The sequence below is a fragment of the Pangasianodon hypophthalmus genome, chromosome 28 (genome assembly GCF_027358585.1).
Source record: "Pangasianodon hypophthalmus isolate fPanHyp1 chromosome 28, fPanHyp1.pri, whole genome shotgun sequence".
Classification (NCBI taxonomy): Eukaryota; Metazoa; Chordata; class Actinopteri; order Siluriformes; family Pangasiidae; genus Pangasianodon; species Pangasianodon hypophthalmus.
In genome coordinates, this window is record NC_069737.1 from 5186067 (window position 1) to 5211373 (window position 25307).

At 39.1% G+C, this 25307-nt stretch overlaps 1 protein-coding gene across 1 annotated transcript in view; it reads left to right on the forward strand.

Moving 5' to 3' along the window:
* Positions 1-25307, forward strand: part of LOC113545745 (receptor-type tyrosine-protein phosphatase delta) — a 370010-nt gene that overhangs the window by 190095 nt on the left and 154608 nt on the right. Inside the window, exon 9 of the mRNA XM_026945226.3 lies at positions 10098-10135. The gene's annotated coding sequence lies outside the window, so the exon portion shown is untranslated. The remainder of the gene's footprint in view (positions 1-10097; positions 10136-25307) is intronic.

Below are 25307 nucleotides of genomic sequence, written 5' to 3' on the forward strand. Positions count from 1 at the left end.
TCCATCGCTGTGTGTAAGTGAAAGTACAGGTGAATATTAAATGACCTTGAGACACACACACAGGCATACACAAAATACACACGCCGGACTGTATGTAATGGAGGTCATTATGCTGAGTCATATATCATGGTGAGACCAATGAACAGATGTGCAAGCTTCTCTGAGTGTGGAATAGTTATTATAAAGTTATGCATTAAAATTTGGAATAAATCTGCAGTTTTTATGCTCTTGTGTGTATGTGTGTGTGCGTGTGTAAAACGTCATAGCACCATGTGTTGTATGAGGAGTTCTGTGAATAAGAGCGCAGAGTGGTTTAAATAAGAAGTGATTTTAATGAGGACAGCAGGCATGACTATTTTGGGAGATATCCTACTATGTGTTTGTTAATGTAGTTAATGATGAAACTATGGGGTCGCTACTCTAAGTCTGTCTCTCTCTCTTGCTCTCTCTCTCTCTCTCTCTCTCTCTCTCTAAGGAATTGTGCTACATCAGTAATTGAGTTTAATAACAGCATTGGGGAAGAAGCTGTTCTTGAATCATGAGGTGTGGGATATGAGTGACTGAACTATCTCTCATCAGTTAATAGTGTACTACTTGTTTCTGGTATTAGAAGTCCTCAAGCTGAACTTTATCAAAGCAAAGTTGTCACATTATACAGAATGTTCTGGAAGCTCGCTTTAGGATGACATGCTGTTTTTCGCTTTGAACCTGTTGGGTGCCAGGCGGATTCGTGTTCATATTTCAGAGAACAATCTTGGAATCATTATTCAGATACACATGATGAAATGCCTATGCTCAGGAGATCAGTCCATGTCAGAGGAGTTCGTTAGCTTGCCTTATGAAATAAACCGTGTATAATATGAATAGTGAGCAGCACCAGGCTGTTTCATACTGCTACCGTATTCAGTGCAGAGAGGGGTTTTAAAGTTGCATGAGCAGGAGTTGAAGTCATTTCAATCACTCCTACCATTTTCATAAGCAAGCAGGCAGGAGCGAGCCGCTATCTGATTTTTATTCCGGATATTTGAATTCAGTTGATACGGCTTACGCACTGCAGGCTTCAGCGCATGGAATATAACCACAGGCTCTTTTCCTCTGGTTAAAAGTGCTGCTGTAACTCAGTACTGTTCTAATAATCAATACAATACAGACACACACACACAAAAAAAAGATGTTTACACATCAGCCACCAGGTCATCAGGGGAATGATCTTTACATCGATGTTGTAACTTATTATCCAGGATAAGAGAAAACATTAAACACTAAGGGAAAGAAGGTGAAACAAAAAAAGAAAGTAGTGGAATCATCCAGAAGAAATTCATCTGGAACGAGAAGACATTCAGAAGAGGTTTTCCAGGAAGATGGGGAGCATGCCCTCGTGCAACAGGGAATAAGTAATTCACCAAAAAATAGCTGCAGCCCTCCTCACTGTAAGGCAGATCGGAATTTCTAAAGCGCTGCTTTCAGCATGGATTACTTCCACATGACCGCACCTCTGTCTCCAACATACAGGAGAAAAAATGTGAGAGGGGGAGAGTATAGGACTGTGATTTCTTAATGCTGTTGGCTGATGCTGTAACCACACCACAGCTGCCAGTCTGTCTGTCCATCTGTCTGTCAGTATGTGAGAATACAAAATGCCAGGAGTCAAACTCTGGAACTGACTGACAAGAATCTCGCCTGGCAAAACGTTCCTGTCAGTCACAGAATGAAAGTTTATTTCTCGAGTAGTCATAATTATAATAATCACAATCAGCATAATCGATCTCTTAGACTCAGTCTAGAGAAGTACTTAGCCCTGTGCAGGTTATTAACTGATTACATGCTCAAGTTCTCTGAGGCAGAGGATACACATGTACTCTTAGACATAGACTCTTTTACATGCTGTAATTATTTGGCTCATTTGGCACATGAAAGAGGTGGTAGAAATAGTGAAATTCTTTATTCAATTAAAAGTGCAATTGCTAAATAAATCTAAATAAATACTCACATTCAAATTCTTCACCTGAGTTAAATTTAAAAAATACAAACTCTTAAATCTGCTTAGATTAAAAAATGAAAGAAATGGACATCTGCTTCAGATCACACTGATTTTAGTTACTGATTTTACTGTTACTGTAAATCATCGCCACTTTTACCAAGAAAACAAGGACCCAGAGAACGTGGGGAAAATTTTAGCTAAGGCTAACTAATAACAGCTTTATTCCTGTGATTCACAGGGTTTAGTAAATCAAACAACAAATCAGATAATCAACTGATTCACAGGGTTTAGTAAATCAAACAGTGAATCAAATGATCATCCAGTGATTCAAAGGGTTTAGTAAATCAAACAGTGAATCAAATGATCATCCAGTGTTTCACAGGGTTTAGTAAATCAAACAGTGAATCAAATGATCATCCAGTGATTCAAAGGGTTTAGTAAATCAAACAGTGAATCAAATGATCATCCAGTGTTTCACAGGGTTTAGTAAATCAAACAGTGAATCAGAGAATGCAGTGTTTCACATCAAACAGACTTTCAGTGAAATACATTCAAAATGAGTTAATCCATTTAATTCAGCTTTAAACAGAAATTTGTTGAATCAAGCAATGAATCAGATAATCTTGTGATTCAGGAATTCAGTGATTCATTTTGCTAAATCTCTAATTAAATGAATGAAATAGTTCATTTGCACTGTGTGTCATCCACCTCATGTTTCCATCGCTGTGTGTAAGTGAAAGTACAGGTGAATATTAAATGACCTTGAGACACACAAACAGAGTAATCAATTTGATAATAAATTAATTGCATAGTAACAATACACACTGTTGTGATAAATACAAAGCGTATGCTAGATTTCACTGATGGTAATATGAAATATTTAGTATTGAGTGTATCAATCTTTAGTATTGAGTGTGTAAGATTAGTACACAAAAACATGTTTATTATTTATAGGATATTCTGTAGCCTATATAATAAAACTTTATACAGTACCGCATCACAGGAGAGAGAGAGAGAGCGAGAGAGAGAGAGAGATGGATTATTTCTCTAAAACCACATGATCTGGAGTGTGTTCTTCCTTACTTAATAAATATGCAAATGAAGTACTTCAAATAAATTGACAATTAAATCAAGTACATAATAAATCGTGCTTTAGATTATTCTCGCCGACATGAACGTCTTTATCTGAAAATGGAAGTCACATGATGTGTGATTTAGTGTATTTAGTGTATTTCACTTTGAGACGTATTAGGTGCTAGGTTTTAATTAGTAGTAGAGTGAATAGTGAGGATAAAGGAACTTTTGCTATATTTATGCACTATTTATACACAGTATAAAATACCTGTGTTTATTATTTTAAGATTGTTTACCCAATGAGTTGTTCTGAGTCAGGGTTTCCAGGTACTCAGATACTGTCTGTTGATGTTCTGTTGCATTTTGAAGTGTTGTATATTATGTAAGGACACGGCTCCTCTAAACGCTGGGATCAGCATCTGTAAATAAACAGAGATTTTATTGGCCGGTTTAGAGAGGATGACAATCCTGCTCATAGTGGCTCCTTCTGTAAGTGCACTCAGCAGCAAACACTAGAACTAAGTCCTAGGACAGAGAGAGAGAGAGAGAGAGAGAGAGAGAGAGTGTGTGAGAGAGATAGCAGTCCCAAGAGTACACACGTCCAATATGGCTGTTGAGTAGAATATCAGCCTAACGTGGACCTGCATCCTTCTGTATCCACATGAGAGACACTTCAGGGAACAGACCAGCTGTTATAAAATCAGTTTTCTGTGTGTGCGTGTGTGTGTGTGAGAGAGAGTGATGAACATAAACTCGCTGGTGTGTAATAAGTGCCCCGGGGAGCCGAGCTCTGTGGATAAAGAGGTACCGGTCTCACGTCGGTCAGAATCCATAACGAGCCCCCACCCCAAAAACACACACACACACACACACATACACACACACAGAGCTCATGACTTAGCCTATAATGAGGGGCTGATGGAGGAATATCTACAATCACACACAACACCACTCACATTGTTCACCTCCATATATTAACATTAACCCTATAATGCACATTTTGGTTCTGTCTAATTATGACTATGAAAAAGTAAATGGATTGTCCATTAGTAAAGAGGCTAAAATAATATGTAATAAAAAATAAAATTTTCCAACATTTTAACATTCAAATCTAAATGTGTAGTGTTGAAGACCAAAATTATAGAAAATATCATTTCTGAACATACAGAAATTTACCCAATTTGTGTAGGCTTGATGCAAGGAGGAAAAAAAAAAAAAAAAAAAAAAACTTTTTACTCCATAAAAAAAAATAATAATAATTTAAAAAAAACCCACAAAAACTTAGTTTTTAAAATTCTAAGGTGTTCAGTGGAATCTGGCATTACAACATTTTTTTTTTGTTTGTTTGTTTAATATAGAGAACTAATAAAGATTGAGTGACAAATAGTCTAGAACGTTTATGTTAATTTACAGTAATGCTCTCAAGTGCTTTGGAGGTGATTGACATCTTATATTTCTCTACAACATAAAAAAGAGCCTTAAATTGACTGTCCATAAGTGTGGACACTATGCATGAAAGAGTTCAGAGAGATCCTTAAAAATTATAGATTGCAGCACTAAAACATAGTGTAGAGCAAAACTGTCTTGTAACTACACTGTTTGTACTATGCACCATCACCTACCATATAAACACGAGGGATAAAATTCCACAGGAAAATACTCTGAACGTTTTCCATTGCCAATATCGTGCTCCATTTTTTTTATTTTTTTTATTTAGGATCTCTAGCTGACTGACAGAAATCCAAATTGTAACTTAATACAACGGAATGAATTATTTTAGCAGTAATTCACAAGAACAAAAACTTCTGAATCTAAAAAGAGCCGTCTAATGACTAATGAGATGTGGTTTAGTTAATTAGTATGTAGCCTTTAATTCATCTATATAGATCATGTAAAGACATGATCAGTAATATCAACGTTTCTCAGTGAGCACACGGCCACTTTCAAGGCATTACAGTATCTTGACACTATAATATTAAAATCAGTATGATGTGAAGCATTTCTGTTCCATCCAAAAATATTACAAACTATAATATTGAGAGAAAGAGAGAGAGAGAGAAAATGAACCCTCAAACTGTCATAAAAGAGAGCATTGTATGATGACAACCAGATGGATTATACTGTGTGTGTGTGTGTGTGTGTGTGTGTGTGTGTGTGTGTGTCGCATGTTGATGCCACACGCTATGAAATGGATCTGGCAGCTCCAGCCTCGCTGCTCATTTACATCAGTGCTGGCTGATGACAGTGCCACTTATCCTGATCTGTGTCATGACTGGCTGACGGCGCTGTCCGTCAAACCAAGTCTGCATCAGGATTGGCTAACGAAGACGAGGGTGCTATCAGGGCAGGTGCTGTCAGTTTGTTCATCAGAGCTTGGTGGATTTTTTTTTTTCCTATGAAGACATATGGGACAACAAACTGCTACACAGCAAGACTGCAGAAACGCACACAAACTCGCACGCACACACACACAAATACAAAAAGACATGGAGTGAGCTGAGGGTTTTATTGGAAGAGAGGAACAAAGTTCAAATGAATGACCTTCAGTATGTTGGAAGTTTAAACAAGGCTAGCATATCCAGACAGCCAGACAGACACAAGTGGATTGGTGGACAGACAGACAGACAGAGAGATAGAGGCGGGCATGCAAATAGATAGATAGATAGATAGATAGATAGAGGAAAACACAAAAATAGAAATAGACAGACAGACATAGACAGACAGTCAGGAAGACACAGAAATAGAAACAGACAGACAGACATAGACAGACAGATAGACAGCCAGGAAGATACAAAAATAGACATAGACAGACTTACATTGACAGACAGACAGCCAGGAAGACACAAAAATAGACATAGACAGACAGACAAGAGCCCAAACACAAAAACAAACAGAGAGAAAAAAGGAGACACAGACATAAAGAATGATATACATAGACATAAAAAAGACAGAAAGACATACAGAGACAGGCAGACAGACAAACAGAAATACACGCATAGACATACATAGACAGAAAGACATGCATAGACAGAGAGAAAGGTATACATAGACAGACAGGAAGACATGCATAGACAGACAGGAAGGTATACATAGACAGTCAGGAAGACATGCATAGACAGACAGAAAGGTGTACATAGACAGATAGAAAGACATACATAGACAGAAAGACATACATAGACAGAAAGACACACATAGACAGACAGAAAGACATTCATAGACAGACAGAAAGGTATACATAGACAGAAAGACATACATAGACAGAAGGACATACATAGACAGACAGAAAGGTATACATAGATAGAAAGACATACATAGAGAGAAAGACATACATAGACAGAAAGACATACATAGACAGAAGGACATACATAGACAGACAGAAAGGTATACATAGACAGAAAGACATACATAGACAGACAGAAAGACATACATGGGCAGACAGAAAGACATACATAGAGAGAAAGACATACATAGACAGACAGAAAGACATACATAGACAGAAGGACATACATAGACAGACAGAAAGACATACATAGACAGAAGGACATACACAGACAGCCAGAAAGGTATACATAGACAGAAAGACATACATAGACAGACAGAAAGGTATACATAGACAGAAAGACATACATAGACAGAAAGACATACACAGACAGCCAGAAAGACATACATAGACAGAAAGACATACATAGACAGACAGAAAGGTATACATAGACAGAAAGACATACATAGACAGACAGAAAGGTATACATAGACAGAAAGACATACACAGACAGCCAGAAAGGTATACATAGACAGAAGGACATACATAGACAGCCAGAAAGGTATACATAGACAGAAAGACATACATAGACAGCCAGAAAGGTATACATAGACAGAAGGACATACACAGACAGCCAGAAAGGTATACATAGACAGAAAGACATACACAGACAGACAGAAAGATATACATAGACAGAAGGACATACACAGACAGCCAGAAAGACATACATAGACAGAAAGACATACATAGACAGACAGAAAGACATACATAGACAGAAAGACATACATAGACAGAAAGACATACACAGACAGACAGAAAGGTATACATAGAAAGACATACACAGACAGACAGAAAGGTATACATAGACAGAAGGACATACACAGACAGCCAGAAAGACATACATAGACAGACAGAAAAACATACATAGACAGCCAGAAAGACATACATAGACAGACAGAAAGACATACATAGACAGACAGAAAGGTATACATAGACAGAAAGACATACATAGACAGACAGAAAGACATACATAGACAGAAGGACATAGACAGACAGCCAGAAAGGTATACATAGACAGAAAGACATACACAGACAGACAGAAAGACATACATAGACAGAAAGACATACACAGACAGACAGAAAGACATACATAGACAGAAAGACATACATAGACAGATAGAAAGGTATACATAGACAGAAAGACATACATAGACAGATAGAAAGACATACATAGACAGAAAGACATACATAGACAGATAGAAAGGTATACATAGACAGAAAGACATACATAGACAGAAAGACATACACAGACAGAAGGACATACATAGACAGCCAGAAAGACATACATAGACAGAAAGACATATATGAGCAGACAAATGACCTTTCAACAGCTGTTTGCTCAAGCACATGTAAATTCCTATGCGCGCACACATACACACACACACACAAACTGTTTAACCTCCTGTGTAGGTCCCTCAGAGTGTCTCGCCTCTCTATAGTAGTGTAGTGAAGCACACTGGGAAGGAGTTTCGCTTGGCCTCTGGCATGATGGCAACCTGACAGATGGAGGCAATGCCTGAGAGAGTGTGGAGAAAATGAGAGAGAGAGAGAAAGAGAGAGAGAGAGATCTTATAGACTAATGCATTCCACACTGTCACAACAGAAACTACTGAACAATGGAAAATAGAGAAAGTGAGAAGATAGGGAGAGCAAAAAGGAGAGAAAGAAGGAGAGATGTGCAGCATCATATGGAGCTACTGACATTAGTGGAGTGATAAATGAAGTGAAAGAGTGTGGTGTGAAGAGTTAGCTGCTCATTACTTGACTTCTGTTTCCCTCTCTGTTTGCTCTTGTGTATTCCTGTGCAGTATTAATATGTGCAGGTTTACAGTAAGTGAGTCCAGGCAGCGGTACATATAATCCCACACCTCTGCACTGTGTCTCATTTCCTCCACTCATCTGTGCTCTCTTTCTCTCTCTCTCTCTCTCTCTCTCTCTCTCTCTCTCTCTCTCTCTCTCTCTCTCTCTCTGTGTGTGTACTGTGTGGATCTGTTATTACTCCTGCATGCACTAGTTATTATAACCCTGCATTCACAAGCAACAAGTCTGATTTCTAACAGGTTTGTCTCTTGTGGACATGTAGAGAGTGAGACTGCTGTTGCTTGTGGATAACAACCATTTTTGATAACTTCTACTTCTATGATCACTTCTACTACTACAAAAATAATGAATGAACAAACAAACAAACAAACAAACAAACATTTTGGAAAGGGAGAAAACTATAAGGGATTACTACTACTTCTATTACTAGTACTATAGTACTACTACTACTTTGACTGCTAAACAAACAAATACATACATACATCTTTTTTTGGGTTGGAGTGAGAGAAAAACAAACTGGGCTGGGAGAAAAAGAAAACTACCAACTAATTAACTGACTAAATTCTTTAATTAATAAATAAACCAAACAAACAAACAAGCTCCTGTTGGCTTGGAAATAGAATACAACTATAAGAAATTAAAGCTGATTACTTGGATCTATCTCGTTATTGTCATTACATTGAGGAACACTCATTTCAGTCGCCGGTCACCAGGGTGTGAAAAAAATGTCTAAAAATTTCTTCCCTGTTAATCTTCTCCCCACCACCCCCTGTAGTGTAGGTCCCCCTCCCTCGCACTTGCGGGGACACTTTGCATAACACCACTGGGAACACACAGAAGGATTGGGACTCTCTCTCTGTTTCTCTTCCAAATTCATCACGTCTCTGCTTCTGTACTCAATTCTGTGCTTACTGACCTTTTATACACCACAGGTTTTAATCAGAGAGAAAGAGAGGAAATGGAGAGGAGATGGAGTAAGAAGAAGAGAGATGCAAAGATAGCAGAAGAATTGGAGAGAGAGAGAGAGAGAGAGAGAGAGAGAGAGAGAGAAGTAGGAAAGAAAAAAGAAGAGAGGACATGAATGTAGAGAGTGACAACAGGAAGAAGAGACAGACACTTGGCACACTTACACTTGGGGAATTGATCGATCTCTCTCTCTTTCGCTCTCCAATTCTCCTGCTATCTTTGTATCTCTCTTTTTCTTACTGTCTCCTTCTCCTCTCCATTACCTTTCCTTTTCCGACTATCTTTCTTTATCTCTTCCTCCTTCTCTTTTAAATTTTTCATATAAATTTTTTTTTTTACCCTTTTTCTGTTTCGCTCCCTCTCTCCACTTGTTTTCTTATCTCTCTCTCTCTGATTCTCTAATTTAATTCTCCACTGTTCCTTGCTCTCACTGAGGCGCACAACAATCTTTGACCTTTCACTGGCTGGCTGCGTGTTAATTCCGTTCTGAGTTGTGATTCCCGTGTTCTCTGGTAGCATTTCTTCCTGCTTGAACAATGAACTTCAGATCAGTGGAGTGGATGTGAGACACACACTCCCTGTGTGCTGATCAACCTCCTCGGTGGAGGATAATGTGTGGAGTTGCCTGTTGTGTGTGTGTGTGTGTGTGTGTTTATGGCATGTGTATCCCTGTGAGAATTATTGGTGCATGTTGAAAAGGAACAATGTCTGTGCGAATGTGTGTGTGACTTAAAGATGGCTATTATTATCGTTATTATTATTATTATTATTATTATTATCATCTCAATTTTTAAGTAAAAGAAGAATTTCATGGAGCCTTTAATTTTGTTTTATATTATAATTATTTGTGTGAATGTAACTGTTATTTAGTATGATTTGATTATTTAATATATCTATAACACTATTTATTTATTTATTTATTTATTTGTATTTCAGCTCTTCAACCACAGGGACCACTGCTTGAGCTTGGAAAGGTAGGAAGTGTATCACACACATACACACACTGCTTTTGAGACTGTACTGATCTGTTACAGTTATCCATCAGCCTTGAGAGTGTGTGTGGGTGTGTGCATTTGTGCTTTTTGTTTAGTGATTGTTGTGTTTTAAAATTAAAAAAAAAAATCTGTTTGTAATACATACATACAGAAGCTGGATGCAATATAGTGGGTGTCTTCTGGAAGGACACACACACACACACACACACACAGACCTGAACTGTTCGTGTACTGCCTCAGCGCCCTCAGTGTCCTGCTCAGCCAATCAGGATGTCCACTGAGCCATGACTGACAGTGATAAATGCCCGCCCCCTCCCACATTCAGCGCTGTTAACAAGAGCAAAGCATGTTGGGTACACGCTGAAGGAGAAGAAACTCTCGGGCAATTCATTAATAATCGCTCCGTGTGTGTGTGTGTGTGTGTGTGTGTGTGTGTATGTGTGTGTGTCACTGAACGAGAGAATTGTGTGTAATCATAGGCATGTCCACACTATTCTATTTGTAGTATTCCAACTCAGCGCTTTTGGACATCTGATTCATATTCACTTCACACCATGCATATGAGCAACCTTATTTCCACTTGTTCCATGCTAAAGTGTGTGTGTGTGTGTCGTAGCAGAGCTAACACTAATACTGCTCTGGTTAAGCCATCTGTTTGTGGAGCACAAGACCTATTCTTTTACACGGCCTTAATATTTCAAAACGGATATTTCAGCCACTTTACTGACTCAAACGAAGCATATGGGATATGAAGAGGCATCATATGAAGCAAGATTAGCTCAAACATTAGCTACTAATATTAGGGACATAAGGTGTCATTAAGTCATGTGACATGGGGGAGTTATGAGACTATAAGGAGATACTTAGATATCATCAGATGACATTGGGTGGCATTAGGTCATGTTAGGTGACATTAGGTGACATCAGGAGACTATAGGGACATAGACATCATTAGACGACATTATAGGTACCATTAGGTCATGTAATGTGATGTTAGGTGACATCAGGAGATTATAGGGACACACACATCATTAGATGACATTACGTGACATTAGAGCCACTAGGATATATTAGGAGACCTTAGGTGCTCTTAGGTACATTGCGGTCAATGTACATGCCATAGATAAATACTGACAAAGAGGGCATCCAATGATTCATATACACCAGCAGCAGCTGCAGCAGCAAAGCTGTCAGTGTGTTAATATGTGTGACTAAAAGTACAGAACAATCTTATAACTAAAGAAGAAAAACAGATTTTAGCAATACATGAAAATTCTGACTCAACATGATGTAATAGATATTCACATTTCCGTCTAAATAGATGACATACATGCCGCTACTTTTTTTCCCCCCAAAATGTTGAAATGGGTAGACACAGCCAAGGTAGCTCATTCACTGGTTCTGACCTCAGGAGCTGTTCAGTAGGCCAAACATGCTCAATTAACCTCCAACATTATTATGAAGTGACAGTGGAATCAGCCAACCGCATTTTCATTTTATGGGGAATAACGTCATTACCGTCTTCTGGAAAGCCAAGGATTAGCTGGAAATGATTCACACAAGCAGTGCCTTGTCTGTGTTGAAAGTGTGTGCCGTGTGACTCAGAAACATGTTGGTGTATGTCCAATTACAGTACTGAATTGGCAGAGGAAGGGCAGCAAATTGGGGGTGATACTTTTTTTCTTGTTATGATTAATAAATAACATTTTAATGGAGTTTATTCAGACATTAATATTTTCTTACATTGAGTGACAAAATATTTAGGAAGCCTGTGGGATATATTAGGCAGCAAGTGGACAGTCGGTTCTTGAAGTTGATGTGTTGGAAGCAGGAAAATGGCATAAAAAAAAGCGTAGGGATCTGAGCGACTTTGACAAGGGCCAAATTGTGATGGCTAGATGACTGGGTCAGAGCATCTCCAAAACGATAGGTCCTGTAGGGTGTTCCCAGGAAGGACAACTGGTGAACATGCAACAGGGTCATGGGTGTCCACCAGCAAAAGCACCTACAAGGGGCACGTGAGCATCAGAACTGGACCATAGAGCAATGGAAGAAGGTGGCCTGGTCTGAAGAATCACGTTTTTTTTTTTTTATGTCATATGGACGGCCAGGTGCGTGTGCGTCGCGTTCCCGGGGAATAGATGGCACCAGGATGCATTATGGGAAGAAGGCAAGCTGGCAGAGGAAGTGTGGTGCTCTGGGCAGTGTTCTGCTGGGAAACCTTGGGTCCTGGCATTCATGTGGATGTTACTTTGACACTTACCACCTACCTAAACACTGTTGAAGACCAAATACACCCCTTCATGGCAACGGTTTCCTAATGGCAGTGGCCTCTTTCAGCAGGAAAGTGCCCTGCCACACTGCAAAAATTGTTCAGGAATGGTTTGAGAAACATGACAAAGAATTCAAGGTGTTGATTTCAGATCCAAATTCCCCAGATCTCAATCCAATCGAGCATCTGATTGATTTAATACTGCTTTCTGAACCTGATGTACAAAATACCAGGACCTGTAACATCACTGCAGCATAATCTCTATAGGGTCTAGGAGTTCAGTTGTTTCAGTCAGGCATGCTTTCTTCAGCCCTTCTGCAATAGAAAGCGTGAGTGTGTTTGTTTTGGAGAGTATTCTATAGAATATTGCAAGATGCAATCGTGTCGTTGCTGTGTGGGGATGTGCATGGTGGGCGTATCTCCTGCGTGCTCTGTATGCACATGAGCTCCGGAGCCGTCTTTCAGCCCGCTCCAGAATTAGCCGATGCTTTAGTCACGTCAGCTCCTGTTAGCGCACTCCTATCATCCCCTTGCGCACTACCCACTGGCACTCTCTCTGTCTCTGCACCTGCTTGTCCTTCTCTCCAGCTGCTGACCTCACATCCCTCTGTTCTCTAAAATGATACTGTATCTTTTTTTGTCTTCAACTGGGCTTCCACAACTATAATACCTGCATTTCAATTGTACGTATTTGCGCACACAATTGCAGTTCACAAGGCGACTTCAGGAGACTGCAGTATGAAATCAGTCTGAAAATGCTTTCTGTGTATCATGATAGAACATTTTGAAACATTATTTACTTTGAATGTATTGCTTCAGCAGCTCTGCTGTCTCTTCCTCTCTGTTCCTCTCTGTGTGTGCCGTAGGGTGAGTTCTGGTCAACCACACGACAAGAGGACATGAATAACAATTACCATACAGTCATTCCTCATTACCCGGGTTTATGATATTTAAAATCGCTGCAGGGAACACACATGCGTGGTCTGGCATTGAAAGCCATTTACACAGCAAGAGTAGATGGTGTATGTGTGTGCATGTGTGTGTAATTGGGCTATGAATGGGCAACAAGTGAAAAAGAAATTATTTGCGTTGGTTTTTTTGTTGCTGTTTGTTCTGTTTTATTGGCTTTGAATGTGACAATGCAAATGCAGCCAGAAAATGTTTCCTACCTAATCAGAATGGAGTTCACCCAACTTGAGGACATTTGCTACAATTTATGATATTAGTATTGTTGGCATAGATGCTAAATATTGTTCTCTACATAGTGTACTGTTTGTCAGTGATGTCATAACCCTAGCAACAACTGCGTAATAGTGACAAGTATGATGGTGTTGTAGACTTAACAATAACATCATACTAGAAGTCATAATGTTTTATTGGAAATATAGCGCATGTCAGGTGTGAGAGACAATGTAACACTTATTCTAACAGTTATGACATATGTGCCATAACATCTCATAATTATGTGTAATCAAATATTATATCTAGAGCACACTGAAGAAAAATGAGCTTATAATGTAATCTTTTATCACCAGTAATTGTAATATTGCTTTACAACTGGATATAGAATGTTATGATTGTCTCATGTCACAGGGTTCAAGGTGAAGCAGCAACTTGCATAAGTATGCACATTGTAGTTTCCCAAATACAGAAGAGTTACTACAACACTTGACATCATGACACACTCCAGTGGTGTTGTGTTTGTTCTGGTAATGTGTAAGGTTCTCCACTCATCCACAGGAGACTTTGTGAGTTTGTGCAGATGTTTAGGTTGGATTGGAGCTGTCCTTTATATACAGAGTTAAAGAGTGTGTTTGTGAGTGTGTGTGTGTGTGTGTGTGTGTGGATTGTGCCAAACTTCAGTACAGTCCTTACCTCCAAAACAGCAGGTTATGTAATCCTACAAGAGGCTGGTAAGCATGCACTTACGCAACACTGGCCTCAAGTGAAAGCTTCCCCTCTCAGGCTGACTGAAAACTAACAAACCATAGAGATTTAAGACGTGTGGATGCATTAAGTTTCATCTTATTAATAATATTATAAGAAAACAAAATTCTTCCATCTGAACAAATACAAAGTTTGAGAGTGGAAGTGTCCTTTTCCTAGGTTCTGAGACTTCACTGCAAAAAATGATAGCAAGTTAGGATATATTAAATAAAGGAAATGCTATTTAATATTTCTTATTATGAGATTATAATGAAAAATATATATATATTATAATTTTAAGCTAATTGTATTATTCTGGTGGTAGATAATTTTAAGCAAAATTCCCTACCAAAATTATATAACAAGACAATTTCAAGCTTGAAATGAGCGTAAATTATAGAAATAGGCTTAATATAATATTTCCTTAAATACAGTCTAATTAAAAAGAAATTTTGTGAATTTGCCTGTATTTAAGACATTTTTTTGCTTGTGCAATGTACACGAATACTACTATTTGCTGCACATGTATGCACCTACATGGTACATATATGAACAAATATAGTCTTATAGACATTTAAGTGCACATAATATTGGACTCATGAATACATGTACTATTATTCACATTGACATAACTACAGTATTACATGTGTGCAGAAATACATACATGTTTACATATAAACATACACATAAACGTACGTAAATCAGTATATATATGTAAACATAAATACAATATAACACCTATGTAATGTGTATAAAATCTTAGTAGTTAATATTATTCGTGACTCCTCCTTACTGGCGCGGTGGTGTGATAGAGCAGAGCGAAACACTCGCGTGTGCAGATAACACTTTGCTGAACTTTCCCCTCTAACAGAGTGCAGATGCAGAGAGTCATAAATGAAAATGACGCCAGTAATTAGACCTGGTCAATAAAAGTTGTAACTCTGTGTCCAATTAGTGGGTCTGACGGTTTCTGCAGCTGTATTCCAGGTCTAAATATTGAAGTGACCAAGACACTGCTGACCGAGACGACCACGCAGCAGGAAATCCTGAGATTTAGCCTAAAATCCAATCCTGCTCTGTTAGGCCTTATGCATACCTGGTTCAGCTCTGCATCAGCTCAGACGTGTGAACTAGAGCTGAAACATCACTAAACTCTGTGTGTGTGTCTGTGTATGTGTGTGTTTTCAGTATTTATGAGGTGATTTCAGTGTGTACAGCGAGGGTGGTGGTTCAAATCCCAGAAGGAACTACTACTGACAATCTATTGATTAAACTAGTTAACTTAAACTACTATTATATTTTCTCTACTTATATTAAAACAATAAAGCACACAATATGTGTCTTGCTACATCCATTTAGAGTTGCTTACAACCAGAACCACATTCTGAGTCTCAGTTTTCTTTGGATAGTAGATTGGATACGAGATTTTTAGTTTATTTAAATATCGACTGTCTCAAACACTTGTTTTAGAGTAAAACGTGTCTAAAGTCTTCAATATGTTGAAGCTGGATCTTTCATCCAAATACAAAATGGACATAAATAAGACATATGCAAACCGTCTCATAAACAAGAATCAGGGCTGCTAAAAGGTTTAAAAGTTAGATTTATAAATTTAAAAAAATCTTAAGGTTATAGAGTTAGATTTAGGTGTCGGCACAGCAATAATTAGCCGCATTAATAAGTAATAATTATGTGAAGGTTCTCGCAAGGATAGTAAGACCAATGTGTGTGTGTGTGTGTGTGTCTGTGTCTGTGTAGTCATGTGTGAACATCCTCTATCCTTTTCTTCTTTTCTTTTTTCACCTGAAGCCACACACCTTTTAGAGCTACAAAGATGCCCATCTAAACCAAAGCTAACCAGTGACGGCTTAAAAAAAAAGAAAGAAAATGTCAACAGCAGAGTCTCTCTCTCTGTTTCTCTCACTCAATCTCCCTCTCACTTTTTGCTTCTCTCTTTCTCTCTCTCTTTCTCTCACTCTCTCTCTGCTACATCAGTGTAGCAGCAGTCTTTCATGGACAGTGAAGTGTAAAATGGATGGAGCGAGAGACACAATGCTGCTGATCAATCTGCCACGGAGGAGAGAACTCTGGGTAAACGCGTGCGTCAGGGTCGAGCAGGGAGAGAAGCGTGTCCGAGAGAGCATGGAGAGAGAGAGAGAGAGAGAGAGAGAGAGAGTGCATGTGTGTGTGTGTGTGTGTGTGTGTGAGAGAGAGAGAGAGAGAGAGGGAGGACAGGTTCATTGTCACGCTCTAGAATAGGCTCAAATTCGCTCTGACTGGGCTTTTTGCTCGAAAGAATCAGAGATAAACAGCATAAAGCAGAACAGGCAAGCGCACATTCCCTGCCTCTGCACAACGCCCGACAGACCTTCATTATTCCTCCACTCTTTTTTATACACATACAATGACACTTCTATCAGTTTGTCCTGGAAGCACACAATAACTCATCGACAGAGCAAATCTCAGAGCAAAAAGAGTCCCTGTTTTCATGATCATGGCACAAGAGCAAACATATGGCATACAGTTGCAGGAATATGCATTAACTGACACACTAGACTGATTATATACAGTATGTTACAAGGCATTGTAATAAAGGCTTATGGTTGAACTTTATTGAGAATCAAATGTATTTTAACAAGTAGTTTTCAAGCAGAGCGAAAAAATCGGTTTTGCTCAGCCTATTTTTGAACTTTAAAACAGCCTCCTGGCTGAACCATTATGCTGGTTGAGACGATTCCAATTAGTGTGCAAAACTTCATCAGGAATGCTTTTGATACTGTTAAGAATTTCAAGAATTTCTTTAACACTTTTTTCTGGGTTATTGCATAACTCCATGTGTGCTATTTCATAGCGTTAATGTATATTATTGTTCTAAATTAGCAGAAAATATAAAAAAGGGAAGACCTTCTATGAGCAGGGGTGTACAAACTTTTGACTGTCAGTGTACATTATGAAGAGGTGTAGTTTGTTATATCCGATCAAATCAGCCTCTCTGATTTTCTTTAAGGACCAAGTAATTGAGTTTTAGTATTTTGCTATAATGGCAGTTTGTTTTTAATCATTTTGTTGTACTTGCGCGTTCATGTTTTTTGCCAGCTTTATGCTCTCAACATAAACAAAATACGTTACCAGCTATATAGCAGCTGTGCTTTTTTTCTTCACTGTTTTACTATCCCATGCCTGTAGTTCTGATCTTTTGAACTTACAAGAGTCATGTTAGTCCTTTCACCTAGTGGTTGCTTCTTTCCTTTTATTTTTTTTCCCCACTGATTATTATTTTCCCTCTTGAACACACCCCATGCTCCATCCCTTCATTTCCACCCTTCCGCTCGTCCCCGCGGGCGATATCTTGCTGTGTGACATCACGCTGCTTCCTGTCTCCTTGCCAGTTTGACGACAGCTTCCTGTTCCGCAGGCTGCTCACTGTCTCCACGACAGCAGATGCTGTCGCCACAGCAACTGTCACTCAAAGGGTTGAACAGGTGGACAGAGGTGTTTTGCATACAGAGAAGCCCTTCAACATGCAGCCATCCGATAGATCGGCAAATCTACGTAGAGTATATTGTGTTATGTTTTTTATTTCCTCACGCAGTGGAGTGAACTTTTGCTCAGTGGCATTGGACAGAATCAGAGTACACATTATAAACTACTAATTTAACTACTGATTTACTAATCTAACTCAGGTGACTAAATTATATGTTCTATGGACTTCCTGTTGCTGCAAAAGACACTTTAACATACAGTAACTGTAAGTGTAGTGAAAGAATCAAAAGAAATTACATAGATTACATAGAACCTAAAATGAAATGACCGTAAGAATTTGATCCAAACTGTTGGACAATATTATTTTTGTTAGGAAAACTTTTTGCTTGGACTGGCCAATACGCACAAAAACAGCTTGTGGACAGGAGCAGAAAACAGTACCAGTTATAGTGTGTGTTTAAAATTCCTGTATATCTGTGCTCAGGTTTGACTCTAATACTGTTGTTGTTCTTGCTGCTGCTAATGTTGTTGTTGCTGTTGCTGTTGCTGTTGCTGCTGCTGCTGCTGTTGCAGTGGCTGCTGCTGCTGTTGTTGTTGTTGCTATTGTTGTTGCTGCTACTGCTAATATTGTTGTTGCTGCTGCTGTTGCTGTTGTTGTTACTGTTGCTATTGTTGCTGCTGCTGCTGCTGCTGCTGTTGTTGTTGTTGCTATTGTTGTTGTTGCTGCTGCTAATGTCGTTGTTGCTGTTGTTGTTGCTGCTGCTGTTGCTGGCGTTGTTACTGTTGCTATTGTTGTTGCTGCTGCTACTGCTAATGTTGTTGTTGCTGCTGCTGCTGTTTTTGTTGCTGCGACTAATGTTGTTGTTGCCGTTGCTGCTACTGATGCTGTTGTTGCTGTTGTTGGTGTTGCTGCTATTGTTGTTGCTGCAGCTGCTGTGGTTGTTGTTGCTGCTGCTGCTGTTCTTTCTGTTGCTGCTGTTGTTGCTTTTGTTGCTGTTGCTGCTGTTGTTGTTATTGCTGCTGTTGTTGTTGCTGCTGCTGTTGTTGCTGCAGCTGCTGTGGTTGTTGTTGCTGCTGCTGCTGTTGTTGCTTTTGTTGCTGTTGCTGCTGTTGTTGTTATTGCTGCTGTTGTTGTTGCTGCTGCTGTTGCTGTTGAGTCCATGTCTGACTGTTGATGGAGCTGGCTGAGCCAGACAAATTTCTGTGAACGGACAATAAATTATTATCTTACATTAAAGCGCACACAAAGACACATCATTTGTATTCTAATGTTTCATCTTAATGTTGTTTTCAGTACAACATACATTATCTTACTTGAGAGATTAATAGGCTGTTAGACCCAACAGTACTGTAACTTAATAGAGAGAGGAGGGGGAGAGATCCATTAGCATGTTTTTGATAAGAGGAGATGGATAGCACTTGGGACCCGGCTTTACGGTGTTACATTATCTGAATGATATAACCACATATTGACGTGATAAGCTGTGTAAGAATACATACTGAAGCATATAGAGATATTAGACTTGGGCTTGTGCCAGCAACCATGGCCGTGTGCCCATCCGTCATTCCTATTCAAACATTATGGTGGTCCAGGTAATGTACTCATGTGGAAGCAGTAGGGATTAGCATAAGTAGAATTTTTAAAAATACGAAAAGTGTAAAAGACAGATTAATAGAAAACAGAAATATTGATGTTGGGTACTAAGTCTGGCCAACAGTTGCGTACAAAGTCCTGCTCATGACATTTATAGCTTTGAATAGTTAAAGTGCCCATGTATCTTGCTGATCTCCTGAAGCAGTAAAGTCCATCATGAGCATCATATAATAATTATCATATATGTACTGTAAATTCATTAGTGATTTATTATTAATTCATTACTGCCATTGGTTCTTAGATTATTATTATTATTATTGTTATTGCTATAAAGAAAATGTTACCTAGCCTTTTAATTTGTTCGATAAAGTCCTTTAGTAAGAGTGTGCATGTACAGAGTAAAAATATACACAATGGTTCAGATCATATACGCTAATCGAGAACATCGTGTTGGTATGTCAAATTAAAAATAAAAATACAATTCCTAATAGCTATGGCGAATCCTGTTCACCATAACATACTAGTGTGTTTCTTTAAGTTTGGCTGCATTTTTACAAGCCTCAGTGACTGTCTAAGTTGGGGAAGCACATTTTACAGTTCGAGTTAATTCAGCATTAGCATTACAAGACAGCTTTTACTCAGTCTGAGATCTCGAAATTAAATTAGTGTTAGTAAAATTAGTGTTAGCATGGCAGAGGCACACTTAATTAGCAGTGCTGGCTAATGATTGTCTTAATAGTTGTTTTTTTTTCTATAACAGAGCTTTAATGGGTGCCACAAAGAGACACAACCTTGAAATGCTCTAATATTGCTTAGAAAATAGATAGACAGATGTTTTGACCTGCTGTGTTGAACCAAATAGTTGCAGACTGTTTTCTCCCATCAGGTCACTTTTACTGAGTGCAGTTTGCGTTCAGGGGAATAATAATGTGCAGCCAGAAATGCTTTGAATACTCTTTCAGTTTCATCAAGAAGTTCAAAACCTAGCCACCTGTGCTAGACTGATTAGCGAGGAGCTCCTCTAGCAACTCACTCTACTCTTTACTATGAAAGCAAGCCACTGAAAATATTGATTTTGTGCTATTTAAAGAATTTGCCCAAATGAAATGAGCTTTTGGGTTTGATGTGAACAATTTAACTAGTTTGTATGTTTGTCTTTTTTTCAATCTTGCATTTATAATTTCCCATAGACACGTATATGATATCAGCTTACACATAGAAGTGAGAGCGCCACCTCTTCCTGCCGTCTTTAAGAAACAATCGCTTTATTCAGCACTGCTTTGATTTCATTAATCTTCGTCGTATTGTAGGGTAGTTCAGTCTGTCTCATTTGTGGTCAGACATTATCTTTGGCTTGCGCTCAGGAAATTTTTATCTTCTTACTTTTGAATTCTCAACATGATTGACCCAAAATCTCTTATAAACTCTTATAAAACCTTTATATGACACCTAACATCATTTTTCAAATTTCCGCCAAGCTGCAATCATTAAATCTTCCACACTTGTCGTTTTCAAACTGACACATTGGCAAATCTAGGCCTATCCTTATCATCATTGAGAAGAAAATGAGGCGTATTGTGAAAGTGGACATGTGATACGGCAGCTCAGGATCTGTCTGGTATAATTCTGTCAGTTTGGAGTGATTTGTTTCCATGCCTGTGAGGTGATGGGACTCTGAACGTGTCTCCGCGCGTCCTCCACGTCCAGCCAGCAGCCATAAAACTGCTCGATTCTTCTAGCACTCTGCATTATCGACGTATTAAACTTCTCTCATCCTCTTAGGGAGATACAGATCCAGGTGAGAGTGAATCTCGGTGTGAAATTAATTTTCACGATGCCTGGTTTACCCCCACTTTCACTAAGTCTCTGATTACATCTCACAAGCAGCTCAGCGCCACAAAATGAAGAGCACAAATCACTTTCTCCTTTTGCTCCTAGGTCACAACCTTGCAGATTTCAGTTCTGATCAGAGCCGTTGCGTAAGGCGAAGGCCACAGATCTGATTTGTCTTGTTAGTGTTATCCAGTCTTATCCTGCTTGGTTTATAGGCTTAAATTCTCATTTGTAATTTACTGGGTTAGGAGCAACCTCAGAATGAAATTTTAGAGCTGTGTGTAGATACTATTTTTAGTTTGGAGCAAAGGTTTAATGAATAAACATGTCAATGTTCATCATAAGAAAATGTAGCTGTGCAAATTCCATTACAATCTTCAGAAGACACCTGAATTGTCTCTATATGCGTGTCTTTGTCTAGGAGTGTTGTCTTTTACATGCTCCTATACTTTGAGGTGATTGACGTCCTCATTCTTTTCAGTTATTCATTTTACTCTATTATATATTATTAATATATTATCTATTAAAGGGAGACTGTTCATAGAAAAAGTTTTATTCAGTGGGTTCTTGGTATAATTAAGGGTTCTTAGCTTCCAAATAGTATTCTAGGTTGGAATTTTTTTTCTAAAAGAGAAACATTCTGCTGTAGGGTTCCTCCAGAGTGACCACAGAAGAATCCTTAATTGTTCTTCATTCATTCATATTTAGAAATCAGTTTATCCTGGTCTGGGTTGCGCTCGATCCAGAACCTATCATGGGAATGACGGATGTGAGGCGGCAATACACCCTGGATGGGACGGCAGTCCATTATTTATTTGTTTGTTGGTTGGTTGAGTGGTTTGTCCATTCAGTCTTTCATTTGTTTGTTTGTTTCTTCCTTCATTCCTTTGTTGGTTAGTTTCTTGATTGAGTTGTCCACTTGTTCTTTCATTTGTTGGTTTGTTCATTCCTTCCTCCTTTTCTTTGTTGGTTAGTTGTTCAATTGGCTGGTTGGTTTGTTCATCTGTTCGTTCTTTCATTTTTTTTTTTTGTTTGTTTGTTCCTTCCTTCATTCCTTTGTTGGTCAGTTGGTTCTTTGCACTAAAGTATTGGACTAAATTTGGTGTAAATTTATCAAGCGGCGAGCCCCTTCCTAGTACAAACCCTAGAGTGACCACACTGCACAACACTAGAGATAAAACTAAAGATTTATCTCTCTGACTGTTTCCTAGTGGATCACTGCTGCTGGGACAGTTTTCCTAGTGAATCACTGCTGCTGGGACAGTTTTCCTAGTGAATCACTGCTGCTGGGCAGTTTTCCTAGTGGATCACTGCTACTGGTTCAGTTGTCCTAGTGAATCGCTGCTACTGGGACAGTTTTCCTAGTGAATCGCTGCTACTGGGACAGTTTTCCTAGTGAATCGCTGCTACTGGGACAGTTTTCCTAGTGGATCACTGCTACTGGTTCAGTTGTCCTAGTGAATCACTGCTACTGGTTCAGTTTTCCTAGTGGATCACTGCTACTGGTTCAGTTGTCCTAGTGGATCACTGCTACTGGGACAGTTTTCCTAGTGAATCACTGATACTGGTTCAGTTTTCCTAGTGGATCACTGCTACTGGTTCAGTTGTCCTAGTGGATCACTGCTACTGGGACAGTTTTCTTAGTGGATCACTGCTACTGGTTCAGTTGTCCTAGTGGATCACTGCTACTGGGACAGTTTTCCTAGTGAATCACTGCTACTGGTTCAGTTTTCCTAGTGGATCACTGCTACTGGTTCAGTTGTCCTAGTGGATCACTGCTACTGGTTCAGTTTTCCTAGTGGATCACTGCTACTGGTTCAGTTGTCCTAGTGGATCACTGCTACTGGGACAGTTTTCCTAGTGAATCACTGCTACTGGTTCAGTTTTCCTAGTGGATCACTGCTACTGGTTCAGTTGTCCTAGTGGATCACTGCTACTGGTTCAGTTTTCCTAGTGGATCACTGCTACTGGTTCAGTTGTCCTAGTGGATCACTGCTACTGGGACAGTTTTCCTAGTGAATCACTGCTACTGGTTCAGTTTTCCTAGTGGATCACTGCTACTGGTTCAGTTTTCCTAGTGGATCACTGCTACTGGTTCAGTTTTCCTAGTGGATCACTGCTACTGGTTCAGTTGTCCTAGTGGATCACTGCTACTGGGACAGTTTTCCTAGTGAATCACTGCTACTGGTTCAGTTTTCCTAGTGGATCACTGCTACTGGTTCAGTTGTCCTAGTGGATCACTGCTACTGGGACAGTTTTCTTAGTGGATCACTGCTACTGGTTCAGTTGTCCTAGTGGATCACTGCTACTGGGACAGTTTTCCTAGTGGATCACTGCTACTGGGACAGTTTTCCTAGTGGATCACTGCTACTGGGACAGTTTTCTTAGTGGATCACTGCTACTATGACAGGTTTTTTCAGTGCACGAAAGGCTGCACCGATTCGCTGAATGGGCATGCATCTGTTGGGGTTGAATGTAATTTCCATTTACAGTAAACTTCCATATCAGTTTTTTAAGGTGAAGCCAGAGTTTTGATTTATGAACAGATGGCCTTAGCATTGATTTACCACTATTAAAAAAAAAATTTTTTTTTTACAAACACCAATATAAATGCACAAGCTACAACATATTACCTGAGGTAGTACTAGACCATGGAACGTGCATTAAAGTGTTTTTAAAAGTCCATTTAGCTTCAAATTTACCATAAAAAATACAATGTTAATTTGTTTGTACCAGAACAGATAGATAAACTAGCCAGTTTATATAACCATTGTTTCCATTTAGTGTAACAGTAGCACACAGATCTTCACTGTAATGATTTTACAATGAAGATTCATAATCATTTCATAATGAAGTTGAAACGACCCTCCAAATAGCTACCAGGGTCCCTCCCCTTTAAAAGCCCCTGAGTAGGCTTCCTGACTACAGAATGGACAGCATTTGGACTTTTTTTTTTTTGGGACACTTGGACTTTTTTTTTTTTTGTCTGATGAATAGCTTCTCTGCATGAATGCAGCAACAGAAGTTCAGGCATTTGATTGAATCACAGTCAAACTGCACCTCATTACAAAAGCTATTAGTCTAGTCGACAGCAGAGCTCGAGAACTGTCTAGAGAGACAGGGACAAAGTGGTGTCTCAGGATGACAACAGTGATAAGGCATCAATATTTATCAGGGTCTAATGGTCCTGTTAATATATTATGATAAAGCAATGGTTCTGGTTTTACAAGTCAAGTACTTTTTTGCTATTTAAATATATGTTTTGGAATTTGGTGGAGCTGTAAAAAGTGTGGAATAAAAAAAAATCATAAAAATGGACATGGACAGAAATTCACAGGGCCCACAGTAGATGACAGCACATGTTAGCCACTGGACTTTTCGAATATACACCTGCAGAAATGTATAGATTTTTACAGCTATGGTAGGATTTTGTCTTGAAGGCATACACCTCTGGAACAGGAGGTTTTGAGTTGACATATATCCCTGAGCAAAAGGAGATAAAGATATTTCATCTAGCTTTAATCCTCTATAATATTTAGCATGTGTGACTGGTAATGCTAGTAATACTCTGTGCTGCACATACCTCCCTCTAGTGCTTTCTTCCTAGTTCATACATCTGTTTATTAGTGAAACGGTATCCTTTTTTTTTTTTTTTTTTATTTAACAAAAGCTCAGGCTCCAGTTCCACAAGGGGCAGTCGTGGCCTAATGGATAAAGAGTCGGACTTGCAACCCGAAGGTGAACCTGAAGGCTGTGGGTTCGAGTCTCAGGTCCAGCAGGGATTGTAGGTGGGGGGAGTGAATGACCAGCACTCTCTTCTGCCCTCAATACCACGACTGAGGTGAGACCCTTGAGCAAAGCACCGAACCCCCAAGTGCTCCCCGGGCGCCGCAGCAAAAAAGGCTGCCCACTGCTCCGGGTGTGTGTTCACGGTGTGTGTGTGTTCACTACTGTGTACGCGCACTTGGATGGGTTAAATGCAGAGCGTAAATCTGCTTCAAGTTTTCAATACGATGCTCACGCTACCATTTCACAACCGTCTT